At 45.5% G+C, this 18,013-nt stretch overlaps 1 protein-coding gene across 2 annotated transcripts in view; it reads left to right on the top strand.

Annotated features, from left to right (window-relative positions):
• The window catches only part of PLXNA4 (plexin A4), a 455,447-nt gene that overhangs the window by 309,118 nt on the left and 128,316 nt on the right, over positions 1 to 18,013 (top strand). The window lies entirely within an intron of this gene.

The raw sequence follows: 18,013 nt of genomic DNA, 5'->3' as shown, positions 1-18,013 counted from the left end.
AGGCAGCTACAGAGGAAAGCAGGGAAAAGCAGCACGTTGCCAGGACCATGGTTGTACAAGAGATGAGTGACAGATCTGGACTTGGAACAATATTTCTTTCCTCCTGTTCCAAGACCTAGTAGATTGGACCAAATTAATATTTTCCAGGGTAATGGGTGCATTTTGAATAGAGTCTCATCCTTGGAACCAGAGCTAAACTGGAGTGGCTAACATGGCTGGATGCAAGAAACTGGGATATTCAAAGAAAACATGTTTCCTTGCCATCCTTCCACAGGGGCGGCCAAATTCACAGTGAAGAACAGACATGTGGGCTGTGAATTTTTTTGTGCAACTGGCTATGGGCTTCTTCACCCACTGCAGGGCCACGGGGCAGCCCACTGCAAGCAGGCATGGCTGTATCTTGTAATGCAGCATGCACCAGCCCCTGTTAATGGAAGGGAGGGCAGGTTTCTGTTTATTTTCCTTCACTATTTGTCTCCCTGCCTAGGAAGTCACATCGGCAGTTAGCATGTCTTTTTGCTGGTTATCTTGTGGCAAAGACTAAAGAGAAAGTTGAATGGGAAAGAGAAACACGTTGAGGAGGAGAAGAAATGCTGAAGGGTCTGCTGGGACAGAGTGGAGGGGCTGGAGGGTGATTCTGCCTAACCTGGCTAAAGGGATTTGAGGGGATGTGGACAACATGAGGAACTGGGAATTGTTGGGGGCTGAAGGTCTGAGACATTGTTGTAAGACAAGATTCTGGGACAGATTCTGACCAGGAAAATAAGTTCTGGGTGCCTTGGTATGTTTAGAAAGGGTTGCTAGCAGGATCCACCGGTTACAGAATTAGGCAAGAGTGAACAGTATTTATTTCCCTGCTCTGCTATAGATACCTTACATGATTTTGGACAAGTTACTTAGGACAAGCTTTATCTCATCTACTACTACGTTTCTTGTCTCAGCAGCCAGTGAAGACAGGGACTTTTTCTGAATACATTCATTGTAACCCTGAGGTGTCTAAGGCAGTGGGGTGAATTGCCCCTTGGAAGTGCCAGTTTAGTGTAGTAGCTACTTGGAAAACTTAAATGACTATATAAAACAATACTCAACAGAAAATTACTCTAATTCTTAATTTCCCTGTGTTTAGGCCCTTGTTTGTAGAAGAGGAGTAACAGTTCCTCACCTCACAGGTGGCTGTGAGGTTCAAAGCCTTAAAGCACTTAGGACCATGAGTGGCTTGCAGAAGTCCTGCAAGGAGCTGGACTTGATGACTGCAGGCTCCCAGGTAGTACTGGTTATAAAGCAAGATGACAATAGTTTCATCTCACCACTGGCTGAGTAACTTTTGGGTTTTCATAATTAGTGCAGAAAGTGCCTTAACAGACACGGAAAGGTGCAAACACACGTGTAGCTCCTTGCTTCACCCAATGAACATCCCCACATCACCCTATTCTGTTGTCTGGTTGTTAGAGCAGAGGTGGTGCCAGAGGAGTTAAGGCAGGCAGGACAGCAAGGAATGAAGCAAACACCAGTGTCTTGCTTTTCTCTCCCATATCTCATTCCCAATGCCTCCTGCCCCTCTGGCCCCGGGCAGTAAAGGAGATCTACATTTTAATTGAGACATGTTAAGAAAATAATCTCAATCTAGCTCACCCATGCCTGGAAGGCTTCTCCCTTGTTAGCTTGGTGCAGATGTTGAATGCACATTTTGGGGGTGGGGGGTGGGTGGGGGAGGGTGTGTGTATTTGTTATATGTCTGTTCCTCTCCTTTTCCCATCCTTGCTTGATTTTGGAATGGGGAGGAGGGCAGAAGGCTGGATCTGTCAGGAAAAAGTAGAGCAGAAAATGGCAGGACCTCATTTAAATCTCCCTCTCTTACAAATAAATAGGAGCGGCATGCAAAACCCAGCCATGATACGCACCAGGCCAAGCAGAGGTGCTGTGGGGCCTGACAGTGCTGAGCATCAGCCCTTGAGGGCCTGAGGAACTGGGTCTTTGCAAGAGCCCGTCCTCTGGTTGCAGTTGCATCCTCTCCCCTCCTTCTCATCCCCGATCCTCCGTAGCAGGAGCAGAAAGGAGGTCAAGATGCTTCAGGTGTTTGAAAGGCTGCCTTGCTGCAGTTGGATGGAGAAGGAAAGGGGGTGAAGTGAGGCCTCTTTAGTCTCTCACGTGTATTAACAGGGTCCCACCCTTCATGGCTCAGGACGGAGGTTGGAGATGACCACACAAACACTGGACTCTTTGGTTTTGTTGCAGACCCAAACTTCCCCTGCAAAGAGGTGCAAGCTTTGTCTGCAGACTTTCTCAGATGCCCCCATCAGCTGTCCTTTCCCTTGGCACCTTCAGGAGCTGCGAATGGGCAGCCAGATGCGTCCTGCCTCCAACATCCTCTTGGAAGGGACACCACCAACCAGCCCTGCCAAATGAGCACTGGATTATTTTGTGCAGGGCAAGGGGGCAGCATTTCAACTCAGATAACACTTTCCTATTTTGCCTGTTCCTTGTCTCTTAGAGCTTGCCTGGCCTGATAAGGTGTTATCAGAGCAGAGCATCTCTGTTGGAACCACCAGGAGATGTGGCTAGGCCAGAAGCAGCTTTTCTCCCCTCCTTGCAGGCTTCCCTGGCCTTCTTCCACCCAGTGCCTCTAAAGAGCCAGCTGGTTAATAATGGGAGGAGGATGCTGCTGGTGTGCTTGCCAACAGCTTTCGCTCAGTGCTTTTCTCAGGAAGAAGAGAAACTGCAAATCTTGATGAGACTAAATCAATCTGATCTCTTCCTCATTTTCACCCAGTCTCCATACTGCAAACAAGCTTGCGAGTAACTTTGAGTGTGTGAGTAACCTAGAAAATAGAATGATTTTTCCACCTTAAGCCTTTTTTCTTGTAAAAATTATTTTTGGGTATGGATCTGATTAGTTTCTCTGGGTAAAGTCTTCAGTATACCTAGATATCGATGTCTTTTTCTGCATGGTAAGGACTTAATTTTTACTAGATTGTAAGAGCAATACCAAGTTTCTGATTTCTGTTCCACACTCTGCTCTCAGGGACTGAAGGCAAAAACCTGACCTTGAGGATTCCCTCCTGGCTTTAACTGATTGAGGATCTGGAGGGGTTGGTGAGAAAGGAAAGAGGGGAGACCCATAGCATAAGCTCATCTGGCCAATTGACAAAATAACATTCAGCTGCCTCTTGAGCTGCTGAGGAACACATCAGTCCAGTTACTGAGTGTTATACTTAATCTGTTATTGATTGGGGTGAGTTGGAGAGAAAAGCCTTCTCCACTAGCCCTTTTCCCAAATTAAAAACTAAGAGGAAAAGTAAATGCTTTGACTTTTCACTCTGCCTGCATGTTTAGGGAATTTACTGTTAAAAAAACCCCCACAACCAAACCCTTAAAAGTGACAACATGCATAGAATGAATTATAGCAAAATCAATTAATGCTAACAGTATTTATTAAATACTGCACTCTGGAGCTTTATGGGAGTTCACTACTGCTCTGATATGATCATGACATCATTAACATAATATAAAGAATCAAAAAATCAATAGCTTGCTGAAGCCCAAAATTAAGGCCAAGCAGTGTTATACCGTATCTTTAAACATCTGAAATAGTGACTTGTCTCTGTCATGTCAGAGTTATTTTCAGATGAAACATCTCTCAGAAAGTATAAGGGAATTTGTTGGCCCGCCTTGTCACTCCTGCAGCTACCCCCGTGGGACACTTGGCATGAAAGTTAGCTCCCTTTTTCCAACAGTGTGCACACAAACAGAGCAGAAAATCTGATCAGGGTTACATTGGCATAACCCTGGAGGGACTCCAGAGCAGGCACAGGGGCGCTGCTTTGGTAGACAGGCTGATGTATCTCTGTAGGATGGAAACATCTTCCCCTGTTGCCTTGATTTACATTTTATACTGTTAATGCTTTGCCTAAGGTGCCAGACTAGGACACTGCAACTCTGCCTGAAGTGGAAAAAATGGAAATGTATCTAGGAGAGGCTTCCAGAAAAGCTAGCAGAGCTGCTTGGGCAAGAAGAGACTGGCACGGGTCCCACTGAGTGTAGGAAACAAAGGTGGTTCGAAGTAGGACTGCTGTTCGTGTGGATTTAGGGATTAAATGTCTACGAAAGAGAAAGTATGTTTAAGATGTGCATAGTCATGGCCCAAGAGGGAATGGATGTAAACTGCGCATTTAGTGTGTAAGATAGAAGGTTTCTGGCTGGAATGAGAATGAGTGTGTGAAGTAATTTTCCACTGGCATTAGTGAGTGCTAAAAATACAGCTGGTTTTATAGTAAAGTTTGATAACAATTCTTCATAAGCTGCCATGGAGGGGTTGCCTGCAGAAGCACTGAGTGAATCAGGTGGTCCTTTCCACCTCTGTGCTTTGTGTGTGGGAGAGTTAAAGTCCCTTTTCAGCTCTGCTTAGGACTCTGACTGTGACCTGCCAAGTCTGCTTATGCATGTATCTCCATATGAGTTGCGTTCTGAGACCTGCCCCCCCACCCCATTACAGCCCAAGGAGATCCAGCACCCGCACCAGTACAGTCAGTGGAGTCTAAAGAAAGACGCAGCTCACCCTACAGTAGCTATGAGGCTCCATTCAGTACCGAAACATAGGCATCTGGTGGCCTTTGTTTTGCTTTGACCAGGTCCTCCATAGGTCCAGTGGCACAGCTGCCAACGCCAGGTGTCAGTCTTGAATATCCTATATGTCATCAACAGAACAGAGCCCTGGTGTTAGAGCAGGTGGATCAGTTCTCTGGCCTTTGCTGACTGTACTGAATAAATCCCTTGTCTAGGGAGCTCAGATGTCAGCTCACACACCTAAAAATCAACACATAAATTTAAAAGCTTCAATCCACCACCTTCATTCCACCCCTGCTACCTCTGGACCTCAGATTTCCCAGCTGATATCACAACCCTAATGCTCCTTTAGTTTTCCAAGTCTCCTGGAAAAGAGTGAGGCTTTGGGTCATGGCACAGAACATCAGCTTTTGCCCCATGGGCACATGTTGTGTAAGTGCAAATGGTATTGGCAGCTCATGGTCCTTAGGGAGAAGTTTGGGGTTTGGGGATCAAGGTGGTCAGACTGGCAGGACTTGAGATGACAGGGAAATTTAATGATGGAATTTATAGCAACATGATAGAGCAATCCCTCCGTCAGGTTGGGGGGCGGGATACTGCCTTATGCAAATGTAATAGGAAGGAATGCCTTGTGACCTGTGGTTAACAGTTGGAGAAAGGATGAAGAACCATATAAATAAGACGTGCCCCTAGATGATATCCATGTGGCCCCTCACACTGAGGACATGTCTTCAGGGGCACAGATCCCAGGTGGCAGGGAGAAACAAGCTGAACAGTAGGAGATTTGATCAGCAGGTAAACATAGAGCCGCATTTCTGAGGGCAATGAGGAATGGTCAGAGATTTTCCTGAAAGGTAGAGGCATGATAGATCCTACGGAGCTCCCAGACAGACTGCAATGGGAGAAATCCTGGGGTCCTGGTCCATATAATGTGTATGTGTAGTACTAAATAAAACAACTCCAGGGAATGTTATTAGACACAAGGAAGACAACTACCTATGCTGCAAAATTATTATATAATCTGGCTTGGGACAGCTCTCTCTCCTTCAAACAATTCCTGGACATGTTTGGGAATTAAATGGGTCAGGGAGGATTTCCACAAGGTGTTTTGGAAATGAATAGAGTTGAATAACACAAATGATCAGAGCGTGTCATTTGGCCCAAGGATCAGAGAATGTTTCCTAGTATTGTTTAATATATTAATGGGATGTTGCCACAGCTCCCAATTGCAAGGAGACAGTAGGAGGAAAATCCAGGAGGAAAGACACAAGCTGTTAAGATAACAGGCGAAAAATCAAGGCTTTTATAGAAACATTTTCTCAAATGCAAAACCAGGTACAGAGACAGTGTTTCAATGCATAGTTAAGAAAACAGAGTAGGAAAAGTTTATAAGGAATAAGGAAACCTTTTCAAAGTATAGGAAGCAACACCAGAAGGAACCTGTCTGTTGCCAGTTAAATAAAAATTAGATGAGAAAGAGGTTTTGAACTTTGAAACTCATTGACTAAAGGTGAAGTCGTATATGCCTTTATCCTTGAAAAGTGGTTGGATTGGAACTTGATAAAATTCAGGTAAGAAAGAGAAAAAATCAATCCTAAAAAATGCCCCTTTTAATCAGGGCACATGAAAATAGGCAATCAGACAAAATTAAATATATACATGCTCCTGTGTGCATACTGGTAGTCTGCTTTAAATGAAGAGGCTAATAGGATACGTAGCCCAAAACCTCAATAGAAGGAAGCTCATCTGTGACATAAATCACACAGGAACAATAGAGGAGGCCAAAATGGTAAAGAAAGGGCCATTATATTAAAGAAAATGTAAAATCAAAGAAAGAAAATAGGGTCAATCTGTGCACAAGTGACAAGGTATCCCTAGGGAAGGGAATGGTGTTAAGGCTGGTTTATTGACCACTTGAAGATGGTGAAAGTGACTGTGACATGCTGGGAGAAATCCAAAAGGTTGGGAGGGCAAAGAATGCGGTAATGAGAGACTTCAAGTGGCCTTGTATGCACTGAGCAAATGTCACAACGCTTGCAGCTCATACCCGTAAACCCATTAAAAGAGAAACAAGTCTCAATTTACTCTTAGGATTTACTTGCAGGACGTGCTGCAGGGCACAGCAATCGGTGCGTTGCTCTCTAAGAGTGTCCACATGGTATTCAAATTCAGTGTCCTGTAGACGGAAAACAAAATAAATAAATAAGAATTACAGTGAAGTTCAACTTCAAAGCGGAAACAACATAAAAATGAGGAAGCTTGTTAAAAGGAGCAGCCGCAAGGGTAAAGTGCTTCATGGTATCCTGGAGACTGCATAAAGACATCAAATAAGAGGCTTATTGTGAAGTTATATGACCTATGAAAAAAAGACCTGAAAGATGGTAAAAGCGAATAGGAAAAAAAAAAAATTAAAATGCTTGCTTAAACAGCAAGGTAAAGAGACATTATTCAAACCTGGAAGTTGTACTCAAAGGAAAAAAATAATAAAAAGACCACTAACTCTATTGTGTGAATTGCAAAGCAGTCGCATAGGAAGCACATTACTAATCTTATAAAAATGAATAATTAAAATTTAACAAGGTTCCCCCAGAAGTTCACTCTCTAAGGGGCAGAAGCTTTCTGAAGTGTGTGCCACTAAAGGTTTAGTAAAAAATGCTTTTAGAGAATAAAAGTAATATTCACTGAAAGATGTTAAGAAACTCTGATATGAAATTGCCACATTATTAAATTTGTTGTGCACCTAGTTACTTATACTGGCCTTGATACTGGAGGAATGAATGGTGGAAAATGTATTTTTTTTTTTTTTTTAAGTTGAACTCATGAAAGGTCCAAGAACTAGAATCCAGAAATATGACTTTTTTCACTTGTCAATTTGGTTGAGCCATCATTAAGAACAGAAGCATTCTGCAAAGAAGCATATGATATGCTGGGGGAGGGGGGTGGGTGTCACAAGTCAATTATTGTTCTTTAAATAAATCAAAGTCCATGTGATATAGAAGATGTGGTTAACACAGAGGAGTTTTTACTTTTCCCATAGCAAAGAATTTAAACTATGCTGTCATGGGACAGGAAGAAGAGTTTTCTGATAGATTAGTAACCAGTTCAAAGATGGGAAATAAAGATCAGGTTACGATGGAGGGAGGGAATACCCAGGGGGTCCCATGGGGATCTCTGCTGAGGGTGTTTGCTGTATTTATAAATGAGCTAAAGAGCGAAGCAGAGAATGTAACTGGTGATAGGGAGTTTTTCAGGGTTGTCAAAATTTAAAAAGTCTGCAAGGAGTTGTAGGAGTATATGAAACGGTGCGTTGGGGGAATAAAATGGCAAGTGCAGCTTGGGGCTGATGCGTGCAGGGTTAACCATGAGAGGCAGCAGACTGTACCTCGAGGTGTCCGGGCCAGCTGCAGTGAGGGAGGTGGCAAAGTCAGCCTGGGTAGTTCTCCACAAACGTCAAACAATAAATACAATGCAAGGCATCTTTTGGAACTGAATGGGAGAGCATAACACAGAGTTTCATTACGTGGCGATCTGTGGTGCTCTCCCATGCTCTGCACGCTGGGCACTTTTGATCACATAGAGTTAAAATGAATATAGTCCACCACGAAGGTGGTGGGAAGTGTGGGAAGCAGGACCATGGGTTTCTAACAACCTTTATACTGGGAGAGATTGTATGACTTGGCAATTTTCATCTTAAAAGAGAGATGACTGAGAGGGCTGTAATATATCCAGACAATCATGAGTGTAATGAAGAAGGTGAATAGGGGATGATTGCTCACCATTTCTCACAACACAAGATCTGGGGAACTTTATATGAGATTATCAAGTGGAATATTAAAACAAACAGAAGAAAGGACATTTTCATATAATGTATCATTTATCTGTGCAACATTGTGAAGCACATTACAGAGGCCAGAAATACAGCTGTCTGGAAAGCAATTAGACAAATTAATGAAAGAAAGATCTGTTGAGAGCTGTTCAATACAATGACATCACTGAAGGCTCCAGGTCAGGCAGTCCACATGTAATTGCTTGCTGGAAGCTGGGAGTTTAAACCAGGAGTTTCACTCTATAACCCCTCTCTTCCTATTTTTTCCACCCAGTTGTGTGCTATTGGGGCCAGAGACAGGGTGAATGGCTATCTGGGTATTTGGACTGAGCTGTTGCAGCCATTTCTGTGTTTCTACTTTTTCAAGTGCCTCTCAAGCACCAATTTGCAAATCTCTTGAATAAAGGTCCCCTGATTCGTGGCTTTACTAGCACGACACGGAGTAATCAAAGTGCAGTTGATGTAAAGTGCGATGAGTATCTGCCATGCCCATCCAGCGAGGACATGCCTGGAAGCACTTTGCAGACATGTAGTTGCTAGGCCACCCTCCACCCTGCCTAGCATGCCCCGGAGCTGGCTTTGGCTCCGACGTTGGCATGGTTGGCTGGTTTGGCTCTTTGGCATAGTGTTGGAGCAGGACAACGTTTGGCAACTGCCCCACACTGCCTGGAGCAGGGGCTTCTCTTCCCTACAGCCACCCTGTGGTCCTGCTCAGAAGCTCCATCCCCCTCTCACCAGCTGCAGCTTGTGTCGGACAGCTGTCCAGCGCCAGGCTGGATTGTGTTTGATTAGCTCAGTAACTGCATGAAGGGGAAGCCAAAATCGTTGCAGAAGCCTTTCAGTAGCAGCAGCAGGGAGTCCAAATACCCATTAAAATGTGTGCACAGCTCATCTCAACTCAGTCATTTTGCTGTCTCCCTCCGTCTTGTCCTTTGTTTTCTTGCCTTTGATTGCAGTTGATGAAGTTTGTATCAGTGTTGTCATGGTGAGTCTATTATGAAGTGATGTTTTCCCTGGGGATCAGGCATCAGGATTCCTGGCTTCCGTTTAAAACTCTGCCACTGTGGCATGATGGGTCAGTGATGTTTCTCCTGTAGATCTCAGGTTCTACATTCTGAAAAATGGTGACTCAAAAATTTTACTTTGTCCAGAGGGGAGGACGTAAGCTAGATTTATGGATTTCCTCTGGATGTGTCATGGGTGATGCTTTAAGGATGCATTTTGAATGATGACTTTATCTGCTCATCTAAACAATTCCAGCATGAGGTGTGTCAATGTCCCAGCCACAAGCTGGTCTAAATTCCAACCTGCCAGTCATGGTGACAAGACCATGAGAGATAGGAAGGTGGAGAAATGACTGAGCTACATGCACTTTTCAGGGAATTAATGAATGGATCCTTTTGGATCTAAGACTTATTTCCTCCTAGATTTGATAAATACCTGAATATGGATGTTAGCGCAATTCCCCTTGTCATGTGAGAGCTGTGCCCGTCGTGAGCTCTGAGATGGATAAATTGGTTGAGCTGGTGGGCATCCATTCTGGTCAGACTAGAGGAAGAGTTATTTCAACAAGGTAAGTTTGTTGTGCCAAAGAGGGATCCGACTTAGAGCTGCTGCCTCTGGCTCCTGTTTCACAGCTACCTCGAGTCATCGACTTCTTGGTACTGAGGATCCCCTTTCTTTGCATGTGATAATTGCTAATGATTTCAGTGTGAAAGTAAGGAAAAAAATCCATGAAGTAAAAGCAAACTGAGATTGAGTTCTGACTGAAGGGATGGAGGAAAGCTGGGAGAAAAAGCCAACAACCTGGTAGCAGGATAGAAATAGGCACCGACTGCCTGCATCACCCAGCACCCTACAGTCCCTGTAACTGGTAGCACAGACTTTCATCCTGTGATACAAGAAAAACTCCCTAGCTGGAGCGCGTTTCTCAAGATGCACTATGATTATTGCTCCAAAGGAGTTAATTTTTAAAATATCTTTGAAGCTCTCTGACTCTTTCTGCTTTCTTCCCTCAGTTCCATATGTGTCATTGCAAACTGGCACTATCACTCACCTGATGTACTGATTTCTGCTCTCATTTTTGCAGCATGTGTCTTGCTGCTGAGGGAAGGAACTAGGGCTCCCTGTGTCTGGGTGACCTTCTGAGTTCATCCATTCCCTCCTTTACAAGGTCATGGACAGAAATCTCTAATTCTTTCCTTTAAACATAAGTATACCCATGAAATCAGAAGGAACAGTTCAAGGTTATTAGAAAAACCCAAGAAATATAATTTGTATTTCAGGAGCTGTTTGCAGACCAGAGAGTAGGATATTACTGTGTGGGAATAGGGATTTACTTTCTTACAAAGTGCTGGTCCAACTGATGCTTCTTTAGAGCAACACCAACAAATCACTTCATGGGTGCTGCACATACTTTAATTAGATATCGAATCATTGACTGGAAATGAGGTCTCCACAGATCTCTGAGGTCAGCATCCCTTACCCGGTGTGCCAGAGATGGCTGCTTCAGTGAAGGCAGAAGGTTTGTACCTGCCTGTGACCTTCTAATTATTTGGAATCCATATTATGGACCTTGCTGCACAACACAGCCAATACCAGGTGTTCAAATTAATAAGCTGAACCAGGTTTTCCAATCAGTGCTCTGGGCTGTTTGCCATTCCTTCTTCTCCTCAACATCTGATAAAATAACCCAGGGCTTTGATCAAAGGTATTTTGCATGCATGGTATTGATAGCACTTTGGAAGTGTGGGGTTTTTTTTCCTGCTGGGAAAGAAGGGAAAAAATGGGGAAAACTGAAGAAGTCAGGGAAAAAAGTAATCAGGAAGTTGATGCGGGGGGAAGAGTGTTTCTAAAGGGGATCGCAAGCAGCCACTGGAGAGCAAGGTCTAGTTTACAGTAGTGCTGGTAATTTGCAGTTCTGGTGAACCGAAAATACAGAAGATGTAGTGCTAGCAAGATGTCAGTCCATGCTGGCATCCATTCAGCCATGGGATGAGCAAGAACAACTCCTCAGCTACTAGACATTTGCCCGTGAATCTGAATAAAGTCCTATTTAACTGCAGGCTGCGCATACACAACATGTCATAGTTATGGCCAAAGTAGCTGAATCCACAGACTGCAGGCAAAGTAATTAACAGGTTAGCGGAGGGAAGATCAGTGTGGGACAGGAATTCTGCAGTGTGGCTCATTGGAAGTGAACTGGCAATAACCTGTCACCTGAGACTGCCATCAGGGAAATCCCTGAGGTGGAGATTCAATTGCTTGTGGAGTACTCTTCCTAATAGAAGAGGCAGAAACACATCAATAAGGCATGTAAGAGAGGAGTGGAAAACAGCCTATAGAAGATGCTTGAAAAACATATACGGAGGGGAGGGATTGACTTGGGACATATGTCCCAATTTCAGCTTTTCTGGTTGAATAAGGGGTGCCCAAGGTGGCGGAGCTGTCACAGACCAAACTTTTGGGCTGGACCTATTGTGTCACTAATTTGCTGGTTTCATGGGGAGAGGTAGTGGCTGTGTTCTTTAGGGTTGGAAGGGCTCTTTTGTCTTCAGCAGTGGTTGCTGGACCAGCTTATCCATCTTCTCCCTCTGGAGGAAGGCCCCAGCTGCTATCAGCCTGAAGAGTCCCCCATGGGGCCTTTTCTTTCTCCCCCTCTTCAGTGGGGGGCTTGTTTTCAGTGCTGGGGGTTGCAGGTTTATTCTCTTCTCTCTAGATGGCTAGCTAGGTATCTGTGTATACATTGTGTGTGTGTGTAGATCCACAGACCTCACACATTAACTATATTCCTGTGCTGTGTAAACTCATATCTCCATGCTTTGACAGAAATAGGAGCTATGTGGATGATTTCTTTTCCATACTGATCTTTCTTTCCTTTATGCACCTGTATAGCTGTTCTTGGTTCAGTTGTTCTTGCTGGTTCTGGCTCACAGCATCCTCCTTGTGCACCCTTATTTTCTGCTGCAAAAGTGACTTCTTTTTGCATCAGGGCAGGGGAAAAAGACAAAAATAAGTGTCATCCCCATCTTGAGAAGTTAATAGCCGGATAACGTCTCTACATTTCTTGGAGACCTCTGCTTCTTACACTCAGCAGCCTCCTTTTTTGATCACTGTGCCAACTGCAAACATGTTAAAAAGAGTAACCACAAAGGTGACAGCCCTTCTGCTTGAGTTGAGAGGGGGGAAAGATTCCTAGTCCCAGGTAAAAGGTAGGCAGGGAATGAACCAGATCTTCTGTCTGTCTGTCTGTCTATCCACCCATGCATCCATCCATCCATGCATCCATCCATCCATCCATGCATCCATCCATCCATCCATCCATCCATCCATCCATCACATTAGTACAATGTGTGCACAATAATCCTGGTTGCAGAAGACATATATCTCAAGTTATCTCTTCAAGTCCTTTCCATCGGATTAGAAATTTATTCAGAACACAAGGGAGAGTTATTGGTGAACTTGCTGTTGTGTGGATACTCTAATAGATTTTTTATTGCGCTTTCCATTCAGAGATTGCAAAACCCCAGCCGTCCTAATGCTGCATTTACTTCATCAATTCTTGTGACTGCTAATGCTGACGCTATACTGTTTGGCAGCCTCCATTAAGAATGGTTTGCCCCATGATATTAACAGGCAGTGAAGCTTTGTGCTGATGGATAAAGCACAGTGTAAAACCTGATTGGAATCAATCAGAGTAATTGTCTGGATGTGTGGTGGTTAATAGGAAATGTCCTGCATATTATTGGCTGTTTTATATAGCAAACGGATTAGCTTTCTACTGCCTTTTGTGGCTCACATCCTCTCCTGAGCTGCTGGGGGAGGTGATGGATCTGCTGGGAGGCTCAGGAGACACCATGCTGGCGTTGCATCTTGCATCAGTCTATAAGACATGGGGCTTGGAGAAGAGCCCTGTATTTTATACTTGTCTCAGTGGCTCTTCTGCCCTTATGTCTGTTGCTAACAATTGGGCAAAGGGCAACTGTCAGCCTGTTTCATGAGTGATGTGAAGCTCAGGCCAGGGCTTTGGGAGGCAGTGTGCAGCAGAGACCAGGAGCAAGACTGAAGCAGAATGCCTCTGAGTCTTCTGTGTCCTGCAAACTCACACACTGGCAATTAAACATAATCTCGAATCCTCTTGGGTCAGCCCGATGTCCCCACAGCTGACCTGCCAGTCTGTGGAGGAAAGTCGGAAAAGAGACCCACCAAGAGCCAGTCTATCACCCCTCAGCATCCAAGCGCTGGCCCCGATGCACATGTAGAGGCAGTCTGGGAGGGCTGAATGTGAACAAGCACAATCTGATTCAGCTAGGGAGAGCAACCCATCCTGAAATAGGTTTCACAAACTATGGTGAGATGCCACTCACACCCCAGGAGGACCTAGACAGTGTCTGCCTGATCAGGCATTCTGTGATCAGGCAGACTAGAGCTCAGCTAAAGTCAGTGTAGTTGCAGAAAGCAAGTGGATCACAGCACCTGGCTATTTACACATTAACTAGGAGCAGCCTTGTTTTCCAGCATCCTCTTCTGGGAGAGGCCTAAAGCACATAAAGGTCACAGCTTCCTCATCAAAGGATCTTCCCAGTCACCAACTGCCTGGCACCTGTGGGTGCATCTTCCGCTCTGCAGCAGGGCACTATACCCCCAAGTGCTACTGAAGGTGTGCTTGGAGAGGGTCAGCAACTCAGCGACGAGTGGGCTTGCTAAGGGCAGTTCTTCCTGAGCAGCCTGGGGCCACTGAGGATTCACAGGGTTTCCCCTGCTGCAAGGATTGGGTGGTTTTTTTCCTCTATTTTGGTGCATTTATTGTTAGTAAGGATAATAATTCCCCACAAAGCACAGGGAAACATCACTTGTATTTCATGAGTAAGGAACCCACTCTTGCCCAAGGTCATGAGTAGGGACTTTAATTTAAATTCTAAATGCTAGAAAATTCCAAGTCCCTGGGAAGAGATCTTCCTTGCAAACAGAGCTGCTGCTGCTGGCTGTGCAGGCAGGAGGAGAGGGAGAGCAGGCTTTGGCTGGGAGAGACCAGCTCCCCTTGGTGGTCAGAGCCCTGGGTACCACTTGAAGTGCAGCAGGCTGGGATCCTAATGAAAGAGCTTTTCAAGCACTCATTTCTTTCCTCAGTGAGTAGAATACTATTAACCTTTAAGGCAAAATTATATTTTGTGCCTCTGGGAAGCAGTAACATTTTACCGAGCTGCACTGGGGAATCAGGTAAACAATTGTTAACTCTCTCCAGCCCCATTTCAAGGCCATTTCAGGGCGGCTGTGTGTGCCTGTGTGTGTAAAGCCTGCCAAGCAGCTGAGCAGAGCTCTGTGCTCAGGAGCCCCTCACTGCTGGAGATCCACTGCTGCAATTCAGCCTGCATGTCCCAACCTTTTTGTTCATTAACTGCTATTCAGTTGAACCCATGGTCCTGGTGTCTCAGGGCCAAAACCTCTGCATTGCTATTTTGCCATTTCCTAGGGCCACACAGTTGTTGGGCAACAGGTCTGGCTTTTGATGGCTGAGGGCATGGTCTGTTGAGAGTCAGGCCATAGGACACCGTTTACGAGCCTGTACTATGATACTTCTCACAACTGGGGACAAAGCTGCTACATGTGCTAGTGCCTTTAAATACTGCCGTGGAGGTGAGCCCTGCTGTCTCTGAACTGAATATCCAGCTGTGTCTAGAAGCTGCTCCACCCAACAAACTGCTTGTTGCAGCTTTGACAGTCTAGAGGCTTTGACCAAGTCCTGTTTGGCCCTTGGACAGCGTGTGGGATCACAATCTAGTGAAGAGGCATGTACATTTTGCTGTTAGGGTGGAACAGGCTGGTGTTGACTGTGAACTCCACTCAGCATGCATGTGTGCTTTGCACAAGAGCTTCTAAACCCATTGAGTTCTGGGATCCATTCCTTGGGGGGGGGGGGGGGGAACAAAAAAATGAAGAGGACTAAAACCTGAGGTCCTTCCTTCCTTCCCCCCTTCATTTCCTCCTGTCTTTTTCCCCAGTGCATTGCTCCAGCTCTGCCCTCCGTTCCAGCAAGTTCTCTCACTGGATGTGCCCAACACCAGGCATTGCAGGTTGGGTGGCCAGGGGTAGCGAGTGGGCTCTGAACTGCTCGAGCCTTGGCAGGGAGAAAGCCACAATCCGAGGACAAAGTCAACACCTTTGGTGGAAAATTAAATCAATGAAGCAGTGTGAGCCAGAAAGCAAACGATGCAATGGCAGCAAAGCTGACTTCCAAATTGAAATGTGTTTGCTGGGGATTGTCCATTGGCTTGGGGAGTTATTATTTCCATTTCTCTAGTTATGAATTAATTTCTAGAGAACTTAATCATTCCCTCCCTTTTCCCCTCCACAACCCCCTCTTCCCTTCTCATTCTAATTTTCCACTTGGCTGGGGATTCTCTGACAGTGAAAATTCAGGCTTAGAGGAGGTCCATGCAAGCTGCTCCATTAGACTGGATAATCTCATTGGAACCAGTGGCTTGAATAATAACACCTTCACCTCATGTGCTGCACTAGATTCAAATGATGCTTAACACCCCGGGCTGCAGGGACAACAATGGCAGGGGAAGGGGTGGGCCGGAGCCTGCACCAAGCACCCTTTGTCTCCCAGATCTGCCAACCCACCCACGCTCCCAAGGACACATCTGCAGTATGAGATAAATGCCGGTCCAAGCCTCCTCCAACACCAAGATGTCCTCACCATCAGGAGAAGAGGCATCCTGAGCTTGGCAGCTCTCTGCACAAGGGGAGCCTGGGTCCACCCTGTGTCTGAGTGCTGAAGATTTGCGCTGTCTCAGTGGGTCAGGGATGGGTGAAGATGAGCACACTACAGCCTGTCCCACCTGCTGATGTCCTGACTTTTGCTATCCCTCAGCAAGTTGTGCAGGTTGGAGCAGAATTATTGAAGTGGAGCTTAATGCACTTCAGCCTATTGCCAAATCTGCCCTTTATCTTCACATCATAAGCACGTAACTTAGACCTTTCTATGTCACCACCTCCCTACATGCAAAGCACTGACCTGACTCCCCCTCCAACCAAGTTGTCTGAAAGAGTCCTCCCTCTAATTTATAACCCAACTGACACACCATGGGCTCTGTTTCTGCTGCCTGGTCTTTCTGTCAGTGAGCAGTGCCAGACTATTGTCTCCCTTCCAGATGAAACTAAAAACCTGAGTTCTATCACCAACCTGTAAGATGGATGGTTTGAATCCACATTCTGAGTTGGACATTATATGGTTGATACTGAAGGACTTCAAGTCTAGCAGGACTCTCTTGCTTTTTGAGGGCAAAGCTGGACTCTTGTCCATCACAAATTACCAACTGGAAGAAGGTGTCTCATATGGGTGACTTGTGCATGAGAGACAGCATCACAAAACTGCACTTGGATTCCCACCTCCTTCAGCATCCCTGGCCCTTTCCCACCACCTACACTGGATCCACACTATTCCCTCACAGCCTGTGTTGTAGCATTGCTGAGCACTGTCACAGCCAGCAGAAATAACATCTTCCCATAGCAGATCCCATCAGATCCACCAGTGCAACCTGGTTATCCTGCTCACCTGGTAGTCTCAGGATTGCCCAGAGAGGAGCACCATGCAAGTTTTCTCCCAGAAACTACATGCTTTTGAAGAGAAAGAAACTAGGAAAATGTGTGTGGGAGATAGACACCTGGAATGTATAATAAATGGCTCTATTGCCATGCATCTGACAGCCCAGCCTGCCGGAGGTCATTCACAGCACCACAGCAATTTTTCAGTGTTTAATCCATCCCTTCCAGACATGCATGGATGAAGGGAAATTCATACATCACATGCCGACAGCCTTTTCCTTGCAGCTGGAGTATTAGCTGAGATCCCTAGCAAAGCTTTGGGTCAGGGAGTACTATCCTGTGCCTCCTGGTGCGAGCGGCAGGCTCGGTGGGGTGTGCCAGACCAGATCAGCAGCTCCTTGTGTTTTAGGAAAATGCTGTCTGGGGACATCCTTTTGGCTGAATGGTTAAAGCAGCAGAGGGATGAAGCAAGGATCATGTCTAGGGTGGTCTAAAGGCCCTTTTAATTCCTATGGGTTGGCTCTGGATGGACCCCTGTACATGTCCAAACATCTCTGCAGAGCCACCTTGCTCTCCTTGCTGGGTAGGCATCCAAAGCAGAAGGATCTAAGGCTGTCTGATGTCACTTTTAGTGTTCAGCAGAGAGAAGACTCTTAGGAAGAGGGCAGCTGAGCTGGTTCTCTGACTGGCTGGAGCAGGCATGGCGGAGAAGAGCAGTGAGACTAAGATTAAAATCCTTCCTGCTCTACTTTTTCTCTTGTTCCCCTGCTCCCCAAATTCCCTGTCCTAGTTCACAGTGTGAAGGAGCTGAGCTGTGTAAGTCAGGATGAGTTATACTTTGAGTAGGCTTTTTGTTCTTACTTGTGTCAGAATTGGGATGAAATGCTGACTTAAGTAGTTGGGAAGCTCTACTTCTGACTAAAAGCCTGCGCATCAGTCATGTGCAGGTTTGAAAACTACCATGTAAACACATTTTCTCCTTGATTTATGACCTCTGAGACAGTTCACTTGTTGAAGTATGTGCATCCACTTCAGCCCATGCTTTTTCCTTGCTCCAAACAGTTGAACGCATGA

Source organism: Falco biarmicus, chromosome 5 (assembly GCF_023638135.1).
Source record: "Falco biarmicus isolate bFalBia1 chromosome 5, bFalBia1.pri, whole genome shotgun sequence".
Classification (NCBI taxonomy): Eukaryota; Metazoa; Chordata; class Aves; order Falconiformes; family Falconidae; genus Falco; species Falco biarmicus.
Note: the sequence above shows the minus strand (reverse complement) of the source record. Positions and strands in the feature narration are given on the sequence as shown.